This window comes from Benincasa hispida, chromosome 6 (genome assembly GCF_009727055.1).
Source record: "Benincasa hispida cultivar B227 chromosome 6, ASM972705v1, whole genome shotgun sequence".
Classification (NCBI taxonomy): domain Eukaryota; kingdom Viridiplantae; phylum Streptophyta; class Magnoliopsida; order Cucurbitales; family Cucurbitaceae; genus Benincasa; species Benincasa hispida.
The window spans coordinates 34,227,102-34,239,975 of record NC_052354.1 but is presented as its reverse complement, the minus strand read 5'-3'; the positions used below and the strand labels follow the sequence as shown (position 1 = coordinate 34,239,975).

At 27.3% G+C, this 12,874-nt stretch overlaps 1 protein-coding gene across 1 annotated transcript in view; it reads left to right on the top strand.

Annotated features, from left to right (window-relative positions):
• Positions 1–511: 511 nt before the first annotated feature.
• The window catches only part of LOC120079616 (calcium-transporting ATPase 10, plasma membrane-type-like), a 44,431-nt gene continuing 32,068 nt past the window's right edge, over positions 512–12,874 (top strand). Inside the window, exon 1 of the mRNA XM_039033864.1 lies at positions 512–622. The gene's annotated coding sequence lies outside the window, so the exon portion shown is untranslated. The remainder of the gene's footprint in view (positions 623–12,874) is intronic.

Genomic DNA, 12,874 nt, shown 5'->3' with positions numbered 1-12,874 from the left:
AACACCCCTATTAAGTATTACTTTGGTTCCAGTAATTTGAAACTTTGGTTCATTTTAATCGATGTATTTTCAAATTGGTCATTTTGATTATTGATTTTCTAAAAAGTAACCAATTAAATCTCTTAAAAAGGAAATAAAAAGAAAACAAAAGGACCAAATGATTAATTTTAAAAAATATAAAGACCAAAATGAACCAAAAGATAAAAGTACAAAAACAAAAAAGAATATTTCATAACCATAGGAATCAAAATGAACCAAATTTAGAAGTACACGAACTAAAAATGAACAAAAACCAAAAACACTGAACCTAAAATAATATTTAAATCTTTAGAAAATATCAAATATATGGACCGTTTGACATAAAATTAAAAATTATAGACCTAAAATAAAAAAATGTAGAAGTAGACTTTGTAAATTAACCATTAGATTTAAAAAATAAAAAATAAAAAAAATGGGGATAGTTGTGGGGGTATAAATAAATAGAAAGGGTTAGTGAGTTGGGTGTGGAATATCCAAATAGAAAAGGATGTGGAGTGTATGGAGAAAAGGGAGGTTGCTTGGTGAAATAGAAAGCAAAAGGATCAAATTTGTTACTTGGTTTGTGGGTTTCTGCTTCATCAAGGTAAGCATATATGCAACTACCAACCCTTTTTTTCCTCACATTTTTATTTTATTACTCTTAATTTTATTTTTAATTTTTGTTATTCTTTCTCTCTATTCTTCTTCATCTTTTTTAAATATTTGTTCATTCTTAATATAAACTTCACCATCTCTTTTCTTCTTTCTTCTTCTTTTTTCTTTTTGAATTCATTGAGTGGGTTGATATAGAAATTTCAACAACTACAACCCTATTTCTAGATCATAAATCATATATCAAAACACGACTAATATTTATCTCTTTCTCTTATAAAAGTTTTATTTATTGATTTCATCAGAGGTTGAAAGCTAAAGTGTACTTTAAAAAGGGGGAAAAAAATCTTTTTTTTTTCTTTGGTTTCAACTTTTAAGGAACTTGAAGTTGCTCTTTTTTTATTATTATTTTTCTTTTTTTTCCCTATCAAGAGGAAATGGGGAGGAAATTTCCTTTTAACTTCCCAAGAAGAAATTACGTCTTCATTATTTTGAGTCCCCAAAAACGATGTCGTAAAGCTCTTAAATATTGACACATTATTGCATAGCAACCAATCAAGTTTTTTCATTTTTTTTTAAATTCGTGTAGCCGAAATAAAACAATATTCTTTTTTAAATATTAATTGCTCAACTCCTCAACCAATCCCGCGTACCCAACCTATCGCTCACAACTAACTACACATAGAAAGAGTGGCTTGAAATACCATCCCCGCCCACAAAATACTAGCCCAAGACACTCTAGGACGACGAGGATGCAAACTCTCCCATGCACTACCGATAGAAAACCAACCACTAGCACCCGGCTCCCAAACCCAATAATCCTCCCCCTCACCCTAGGCGCCAGGCCACCTCCAACCTCCCTCACTATCTAAGAACTCCGACAACCACGCCTCCAAACTACTCCCTGCAACATAAACCACCGTAGACCCATATGAATCCAAAACTGCACCCCTGGCAACCGAGGATTCCACCAAACAAAACAAGATTGTCCATCGCCGACCAATAAACAAACCAGATGCTTGAATTTATCACCACAATGCAAGATAACCCTCAAGCACCAAGACCTCCCAACCTCACTCCAAACAGCCCACGCAAAACATACGCCTCCACCCACGCCACCCATAATGAACCCGATTTAATTAAAAGAAGCTAGAACAGCTTCATAATAGCAGTCTGATTCCATGAAGCCACATGTTTCACACCCAACCTCCCTCTCCCAACGACAAGCACACCTCATCCCACGCCACCCGCACACCACTTTGACTCACTACACTTCCTTTCCATAAATAACTATGTAACAGACGATCAACCTCATGAGTTATACATGCAAACAACACGAAGATACTACACCAAAACATTTGAAAAGATTGTAAAACAAATCTAACAAGTTGCAATCTTCTAGCAAAAGAGAGGAATCGCGCCACCCAACTTCTAATACGAGTTGTAATCCTCTGTATTAAAGGCACACAATCCATAGCCCTCAACCGACCAGCCAATAACGGTAACCCTAGATACCTAACAGGCAACGAACCAAAAGAGAATCCCATAAATGCAGCTAGTTCCTCTGCCTCACCAGGCTCCACACCTGCAACAAACATGGAACTCTTCCCAACATTTACTAAAATCTACCAAAACCTGCCTTACAAACTCTAAGGAACAAATAATTTTGAACAACAAATAATACTCTATTAAAGCGTATAAATATTGTGATTTTGTTAATCAATGAAAACTTACAAATTGATATAAATGAAATTTAATGTAACAGTTAATTATTTATGAATTTTAATATATTAAGAAAACTTAATCAAATTGTTAATTCACGAGCATATCAACGTAGCTCAACACATATACTCGTTCAACCAAAAGTCAAAGGTTTAAATCTACTCCTTTGACTTCGCACCATATTGAATTTAAAATAATAAATGTTAAACTTCGAACAATTTGTAGCTTATATGGTGTTAATGTTTATTTAATTCAATGAATATAGAAAGTTGCGATTTAACCATCAACTTTAGAAACGATAGGATATCTTAGACATTAATTAACCTATGTTTGGAGCCAACATAAACGTATTTCAACTGACACACAACATACCCTATTGATCACCAGGAGGTCATATACCTTATCCACTGAGCTCATTGAAAAATAAAAAATAAAAAACCACAAAACAATACTCTGATTTGTGGTTATCTAGGACAAATATCAAGTTATACCCGTAAATTTTGGATTGTCTCAACTAAAACCTCAAATCAATAATTATATCAATTTAAACCATTCTATTGAAATTTATTAAACCTTCCATTGCAATTTTGGTTCAAATGTAAGGATTAATTATGTAAATTAGAGAAAAATGTGAGAATCAAATAGATCATGTTGGGTTTTCATTATATTTGAGTGGTTTTATATACATGGGTTCATCTTCCCCTATGTCTTTTTAATAATTTAGACTGAATTCTATGATTTTTTTTTCCTACTTTGATAGGATTTTAGAGATTAATTTTATTTATATGATTTTAAGTTGATTTCAAATAGAATCAAGTTAAAATCGCTACAAACTATTAACAAATATGCTAAATTAAATTAATTCTTTTCTAAAAGTTTTGAGCTTAAATCGACAATATAATTATTGGTTTTTTTTTTACTATAATAATATTCATGATGAAGAGATTCGAAACTTTGAGTCAAAGATACATGCTTTAGAGAGATTATACGTTGAGTTGACCTTATTTCAAGAGTGGATCATAATGTAACGATTGGACCTTTCGAGTACTCTGACAATGGTCGTTACAACTAAATATACATTTAAAATTCATATATTTTGACAAAAAAAATTGGACTGACAAGAGAAACAGCAAATTTTAAAGTTTCATTTGAAAAAATGGCAAAAAAGTTTCAAAACTATAAAAATACCAAACGAATTTATATAATAAAAAAATACAATTAATAAATGACAAAACTACCCTAAAAACAACAAAATTAAGTACAAATGAAAATGTAGAGATACACTGCTTTAAAAACAATACAAATACCACAAATATATAGTATCTAAACATTTCAGAAGAAAAATTAAAAATCATCCTATATGGTCCTTTACGCAAGAGAAGATGACGAGCAGTCAATAGGGTCATTAGAAACTTATGAATGTATACAACAATGGACTTCCTCTAAAATGAGAAAGAGCAAAGTTGATTTTATGAGAAAGAGCAAAGTTGATTTTACCAGTAAAGTTGTTGGTGACAAGTGAATATGTGAAGGATTTGCAACTTCATGACAATGTGATTATTGGAAGTATGATGGCAATCAAACCAGTTGTAGGGAGTCTCATCATCTTCAATCCATGTGATCTTTTTGCTCATTGGATCTTGAAAGCCAACTTTAAACACTATCAATCCCAGAACGTCATTGTTGAAAATGATGTTCAGAGTAAAAACAAAAGCAGAAAACATGTGTGCAAACGAAAAAAGGTCGGCAACCTGGCGAGGGGTGGTCATTAAAAGCTAGCGAAGATAATGGAATTCAAGAAAGAGTTGCTGAACCAACGATCCAAGTGATTGCAAAAGAGAAAATGAGATTTTGGGATGACTAAGTGAAAAAGATGAGGAAGATGAGATTTAGAGTTTTTTGTTATCTTTTTTTAATAAATAATAATAATTATGATAATAAGAATAAGAATAATAAATTAAATATATATATATATATACACCCCTTGTTTCAAAAATTTAAAATTTAATTCTCATTTATATGTTTCTTTTTAGGTTCAACAAGCCATTTTTACATGTTTGTATATGAAAAATTGAAAACATCGAAAATATAAAGAAAAAAATCAAATTAATTTGATAACAATATGTATAAAATTATAATAAAAAAATATTTAGATACAATTGAATTTGTAACAAACATATAAACAAATCAAAAGTTAGTTGGATAAAATCAAATTTGATAATAAAAAATAAATTCAAATATAAATTAGAGAGAAAAAAACAGTAACTTTTTGTTTATCCTGATTAAAAAAAATCGATAAGTAGTTAGATAAAATCTAATTTGATAATAAAATATAAATTCACATATAATTCGGGGGAAAAAATCAATAAGAGAGTTCGTTTATTTACAATTACACTCTATTCATAATTCCATTTTTATAAGCTTCAATAATTACACTGTATTTATAATTTCATCATCCACAAAAACCTATGAAAAAACCTAATTCGTTAAACCTAATTCGTTGTAGAGGCATAACAAAAACAGTAAGATTGCAAAAGTGAATACTTATTTGTTTGTCAAAAAGATAAATTAATGATATAATAATTTAATAAGATGATAATGGATAAAAGACAATCAAAAAATACAAAAAATATCAAATTTAAATTAAATATACAGTTTATTATTAGATGACAATATGTATAAAATATTCCGTAAAATCCTAATTAAAATTAAAAAAAAAATAATCCAAATTTAGAATAATAAAAAATGAATAAAATAATGTGAAATCTAAATATGTATTATAAATTAAAAATCCAAATGGTGATTAAAAAAATTAAATATTGATTAATTCGGAATATTTTCGGAAAGTGGTTAAATCAAATCAAAACAAATAGTTAATTTGAATCAATTAGAGGAGAAAAATGTGGAAGAGATTGGTATATTTTAAATCAATTCGTGAAGTGGTTATCAAAATCTAATTTTTATATTAAAAATAAATTTAAATTTCAAAAGAGGGAAAAATGAGAAAGAGATTGGTTTAGTTTAAATCAAATCCTAATTATAGAGTTATAGTATAAACCATAAGAAAACCTAAATCGATGAAACCTTTGTACAAGTAACAAAGGTTATGGCAATGTATGAAACAATCATTCTTGTGCAATCAACGCATGACCATTTTTTAAGGAGTGATATTTATTTTTTCAAAATAATAAAATAATATCAAAACTAACATATACAACTAATTTATTAAAAATTTGAAAAATATACGGCTAATTCATTAAAATGTGTGTATACAATTATGAAAAACAATATAGAGATTTTAATAAAATATATAGATAAATTTTTTTTTAATAATATATGGATATTTCAAATATAAATTTGATAGAAACATCTAGATATTGAGATAAATTTAAAAAGTGGTTAAATAGAATCTAAAATAATAATAAAATATATAAATTATGTTAACAACAATTACCCTGTACATATATTTTAACCTTGTTTTCTATTGTGGAATTACCTAGTATTTGTAGTTTCGTCGATGATAAAACAAGGCATGGGAAAATCAGGGATCAGGGATTTAGAAATTTACCATGTGCATGTCACATGAGTTGCCATTATTCTTATTCCTTGGTGGTTTTGCCATTTTTCAGAAAGAAACCTCAAATTCTGCCATACACTCCAATTCCATAAAAAAAAATTCATTAAAACAATAAAGATAGTTTTTCCAAAATAAACTAAAAAACAAATAAATAAAAAATTTATTCGAGTCCGCTACAAACAATATTCATAAAGAAAACGTTCAAAACATAAAATTTATTGTCTCACATTAAATTCTAGTTTCAAAACATTCAAATGATAAAAACATAGACTGAGCGGAAACGATTTCTCTTGTCATTCCCTGGAAAACATAAAGGAATAAAGGATGATTATAACAATACCTAGTAAGTGACCCGTTATTGGGCCCTCTAGGTTACCTGGTAGCTAGTTTATCTAAGCATCGGTGTACACCCATCATACCCGAAGGTCCTCAAATCAGTCATAGACATAAACCCGAGGGAATATGAATCAGTCACAGGGAATATGAATCAGTCACAGACATGAACTCGAAGGAACATGAATCAGTCGTAGTGTGTAACCCGAAGGAACATGAATCAGTCGTAATGTCACACCCGAAGGCCCACAAATTAGTTATAGACATAAACCCGAAGGAACATGAATCAATATAGTGTATAACCTGAAGGTCCATAAATCAGTCATAGATATGAAACCAAAGGAACATGAATCAGTTGTAGTGTGTACACATGTCCATATAAGAAAAACTAACAGGAACCCTGTAACTTAGCATGCATGTTTTCATATAACTCCTATGTTATATTTTTACAGACAAAACAGTTCAATCCAATCAGTCAATGCTATTAAGTCATGCAGTCATAAATTATCAGTCGAATCCGCCTTCGCAGTCTCAAGAAACAGTCCATGTAATCTTAAGTAATCAGTCCATTAAGTGAACAATTCAAGTAATCTTAAATAAGCAGTCCGAGTGGTAGAAGACTGGTTTGCCAGACACTTATCTCAAATTTTAGTCAATATGAGCTCAAACAACCTTAACTTTTATTTGCCCAAAAGATCACGAACTAAGTCCTAAGTGATAAACCAAAAATTAGGATTTCCAAAATAAGGTCTAAATTCTTAATCAACCAATTTACATCATCCATTAAGGTCAAATATTTACAGTCCCATGATCCAATTACTTACCCAAATTGTCTCGAAATTGATCTGAAATTTGGTGAACAACACTTCAAAATCCTTCGATTCTTAAATCAAATCCTATACCAACAATCAAAATTAATTCCATCATTTAGGACATAATTCTAATCACAGCTTAACCCGAATATCTCCAAATAACTTACCCAACACGTGGTTTGATCCTAAAACCACTCCGAAACTTCAAAATTCAATACAATCCAACAACTACATCACTAAAATCAACCTTTAACTTTATTGGACAACAACTTTAGAACTTTTAATCCAACCTCCAAAAATCACATGAAAACAAAAGTTAAGCCGACACTTAGTGGATATCGAAAAATTCTCAACACCCCAAACCTTACAAAAGAAAGGATGCCTAAAAATTTTAATCTTATCGAAAAGCACCTTGAGCATCTGTAAAATCCAATTTCAACATCAAAACAATATGGGTGAGTCAAAACTTAACCAAGATTTGATGAGTATTCAAGATCTTCCAAAAAAAAAAAGTCCATAAAACATCAAATAATTTCCCTAAGATATCAATTTCGTTGACAATGGTGCCAGCAACGGTAGCAACCATAGACAGACAACTAGTGTTACGTATGGCATAAATTTTTTAAGCTAGCGGCTGGTAGTGAAAGTCATGCATGAGGAGGAGAGAGAAGGGGAATTTCCAATTTAGCAATTACGAACAAACTAGAGACCGTTCAAAATGAAACTCTATATATCTTGAACAGGATCAAATTTTAGCACGATCCAATGGTTCAAACTCAGGAAATTGACAATTTTGTGGAATTTGTCGCTGAAAAATCGAATTGCCTTCTCCCTGATTTTCTACGTCTTTTCACTCTCCTTTAATTTCGAAAAATCTCAATTCTTTATTTTTTTTTTTTCAATTTCTAGAAAGATAAATAAAATATTTTATCATAATATCTCCAAAATCTCTGAAAATTCTATTAAATTAATAAATCAACTAACTTCTCAAATTACCGTAATTTATGCTTCAAAAACCAAAATTAAATGACATAAAATCCATCAATTTGATACAAATTAATTTCTTTCAAATATTTGAATCAATTTAAAACTATATAAAATCAATTATTTCCTTAATTATTTTAAGTTGGCTCCAAAATCAAAGGGAGACAAAATTCAATATTTTCAAGATAATTAGTTTCATACCAAATCCCAACAATCGAATCGCTTTTTCGAGAAATACGAGATATCTAAGTCAATTAAATTCAATTTAACTAATAAAAGTTTTTCAATTATTTCAATTTAATTCCAATTTTAAAAAATGAACGGAAAATTAAAACTCAATAATTTTATATAAATAACTTAAACTTTTCTGAAATTCGTGATGTTACACATAATTCATGATTTTTTTTTCCTTTTTCTAATTTTGAATTGGGAAATATTGAATATAATTTCTAATTTCTTTTTCTTTTAAACCTTTTTATTTTCTTTTGTTTTCTTAAAATTCAACTATTTATGTCCTTTGGTCATTATACAATATCTTAATGAGAAAAGGTATATCTAGTTTGGTTTTGATATTATAAGATTGGGATTGAATTTGGGAGAAATGGATGTAATTATAAAAGAATTTTAATGGTTTCTTGTGTTTGGTAAAATAGACTATTGTTAAATCCAATACTAAATTCACTTCTAAATCACAGTCCTATTTATTAGCTTTTAGATTCTTTTTGAAATAGATGAAATTTGTAGTATAATATAATATTTAATTTTATAATTTAAAATTAAAATTTATTTTATATATCTATTTTAACAATAATATTAGATTCATTTTAGTTATTATATCTAAAACGATGATTTTGTATATATTTACCAAACAATTAAAACTAATTTGTTAAACACTAATATGGTTCTTGCAGCTAATCTAACAAAAGTAAAATTAGTAACCATTACTTTAAAAGGTACAATAATCCAACGAAACTTAAATTTCTTATATTAAATTTCATAAAAACAACTCTGGAATAAATTTGAAAATTCCAAATTCTGAATATTATATATTTGTTTTGGTTAAAACGTTTTAAATGATCTTCGTGATAAATAAATAAAACTTATTATCAGATGTTGCATCAATATAATATATATAAAACATGAGACATGTTTTGATATTGTTTTTTTTTTTTTCTTTTCTTTTGAGGGAAAAAAGCACTTGTTTGAATCATATATTCTTATTTTTTTTGTTAAATTTATAAAATAATATTTTTTGTATTTCTATTTTAAACAATAAAAGCAAAAAATTAAGGACCCTTCGATAAAGTTTTTGTTTCTAATCTCGTTTCTGGTTTCTAATGTTTGAAAACGACTTATTTGGGTAGTTTGATATTGTTTCTTGTTTTTCATTTTTTTCATATACTTTTCTAAAATTGTGTAAAAATCTTGAAAATAACACAATCAAATTTCTTTTTTTTAGTTTTAAAATATATATATATATATAAAAAGTATTATTTATCATTTATTACTTATAATTAAAGTGCATAACAGACATCTAAAAATAAATATAACATAAAATTTTTCAACAATCAAGTTCAAAAACTTGCTTCGTGTAAAATTTTTACATTTTTAATTTAAGATTTTCTAAAATAAAAAGTAAAAGATAGTAATCAGTTATATATCATTTTTTCTAAGAACAAGAAACAAAAACGATATCAATATATTCTTATTTTTATATATATATAAAAAGTTTAAATTTTCAATTTTGGGAATGTTATTTTTAAAAAATGAAAAATTGTGAGATCAGAGAAAAAAAAAAGTTCTTAAAACAAATATGTTTTTAAGAAATTGGAAACACCAAACAACCTCATATCCTAAGTGAAACAACTACCAACAATAACTTATTTTAGAAAAGAATGTGTGTGTTTTTTTAATAATTAATAATAATATAAAATAGTGTTTTAATATAGGGGTGTACATCGGTCGGTGTCGGTTTTGGGAGAAAACCGGCACCGAAAATCGACCCAAAAAGAGTGTGAAATTCGCCCGTACATCGTTTTGTCGGTCGGTTGGTCTTTTTTTAAAGAGGAGCCAAGGTGAATGAAAATAAAGATGAATTGATAATGTGTTGTTGTTAGGTTAATAAAAATTAGCAACTTTTTTAATTTTAAATTAATCATTTTTTTTATGAAAAAATTAAATAAATCATGTAATGGTTTGAAAATTAGGTAACATAAGAAAAATAATAATAAATTAATACTAGAATAGTAGACTTGGGCGTTGGTGGTAAATGGCCTGCTTTTATACTTTTTTTAAAAAATATATATATATATATACATTCATACATCAGTTGTCGGTTTTCAATTTTTTCAAGAAACCGAAAAACCAACCAGCCAACCCCTAGTTCCGACCAACATATCTTAATTCGGTCGGTTTTCGGTGCTTTTATGTGCACCCCTATTTTAACCTAGATTCATCTTTTTGAGTCCTAAAAAAATAATAAAGTGATAAAAGCTGAATTCAAGGTTATGTTATAAAATAGTTTTTTTTTTTAAAAAAAAATCCAAGTCCTCGTATTTTAATTATATTTATCTAGAAGTCAAAAAAACTTTTTCCATTTTTGCTCCTTTTTTTTTTTTGACGAATTTTCATTTTGTTTGTTGGAAGTTGATCGATAGCAAGATTTAGTTGACTATGTATATCTTTTTCATTAGTTTGTCACTTAAAAATTAGACACATTGTCAAAAGATGCAATCTCGTAAGATATTGAAGGTAAAAATATTAACATATGGCTTTTAGAAAGAATTAAATTAACTATACTTTTTCGAAAGGATTAAATTAGTTAAATTTCTTTGGAGTTATTGGACTAGAATATATGAAGGTCCGGTCGAAAATTATTAATTTATTAAATCTGTGGTTGAAAAGTTTAGGTTGATATTGCTTGATTTCATTTTATCATTATAACTAGATTTTGTAATGTCGAAATTGATAACACATATTTTATGTCAGTTGAATTATTTTAGGTTAGTAAATAACGATAATTATTTGTTTTTTTTTTTAAGAAATAGACTTGTTTAATAGCTTTTTTTTTCCTTTCTCATTTTTTAAAACAACGTTCCCAAAATTTAAGATGAATTTTAAAAACAAAAAACAGGACATATTTGGTAAGATTTTGTTTTTCTTGTTTCCTCTTTTTTAAAGTGAGTATCTGGTGATATGTGTACACCTTAACTAGTTAAGCCATATTTAATAACTATTCAATTTTTTACTTTTTTGTTATCAAAATTGTGTTTGATTTCTCCTTCTTTTTTTTTGGGTAAACATTTATATTTTTAGTTAAATTTCAAAAACGAAAATAATTTTTTAATAATTAATTTTTTTAAAAAAATTTAAATTTTGGTTTACATTTTGAAATTGATAACTAAAAGTAAGTAGGAAATTTTCTAGTATACAAGAGTACGGAAAATTTTCTATACTTCATCTATTTATTATGTATCAAGTTAACATATTTTAAAAAATAGATTGAGATACACAATTAATGTGAGATAATATTTATGAAATCAAATATACTATGTGAACAATGGAGTATGGTGCTCCCATAACATTAGAAATTTTCTCACGTAAGGTTTGTAAGCTTAATTTTCTAAAAACTAAAAGCAAAAATTTAAGATCTCGTCCGATGAAAATTTAGTTTTTGGTTTTTAGAAATTAGGTTTAAATACTAGATTGGTCTCTATACTTTTGGTTTTTGTTCATTTTGTTCTCTATATTTTCAAAATGTTCATTTCGATCTCTAGACTTTCAACTTTGGTTCATTTTGGTCTCTATACTTTAATATGTTATTTTTGGTTCTTGTACTTTCAAAAAGCGATCATTTGGTTCTTTAATTTTCAGTTTTACTTCATTTTAAATGATCAAAATGGACACTTTTTGAAAGGTCAACTACTAAGATGAACCAAAATTGAAAGTAGAATGACCAAAATGAACATTTTGAAATTACAATAACCAAAGTGAACCAAAGTCGAAAGTATAGGGACTAAAATGAACATATAAAATATACAAAGACCAAAATGAACCAAAATTAAAAGTACAGGGACCAAACTAATATTTAAACATAAAAATGAAGTTTATAAACACTACTTCCACCCATATGTTTATATATTTTGTTATCAATTTTCTATTTATGTTTTCAAAACTAAGGCAATTTTTATAAACTAAATAAAATAGGTCTCATTTGATAACAATTTCATTTTTAATTTGATGTCTTTTGAAATTTATACTTATTTCCTTCCAATTCTTTATTATGATTTTTACCTATCTCAAAGAAGCACTTAAATTTCTATCCAAATTCTGAAAATAAAAACAAGTTTCTTTATTATTTATTATTTATTTTTTATTTTTCAATACTTAGCTTGGTTTTTAACACGAGTAAAAAGTGAACCATAAAACATAAAGATTATAAGGTGTGAATAATGATTATAAGCTTAATTTTTAAAAAACCAAAAAATTATCCAATAAAACTTAGATTAAATAATGTTTTCTTGTTGAAGAAAGGGAGAATAAAGTAAAAGTGAAATGCTAGTATTTCTTTTAATTTTAAAAAGAAAACTAGTGGGTTCAATTTAGCTAAAGTCAGTCCTTTTCTTTTAATATTTTGGTAAGTTACATTTTAAAGTCTAGCACAATTGTCTTAAAAAAAAAGAAAAAGAATAAGAAAAGTCCTAGTACAGTTGGAAATTTATTCTTAAAACTTAAAAAATATTATTTATATTATATCCACTTGATTTTATTAATTTATGACTGTTGGACATTTTAATTAATAATAATAATAATAATA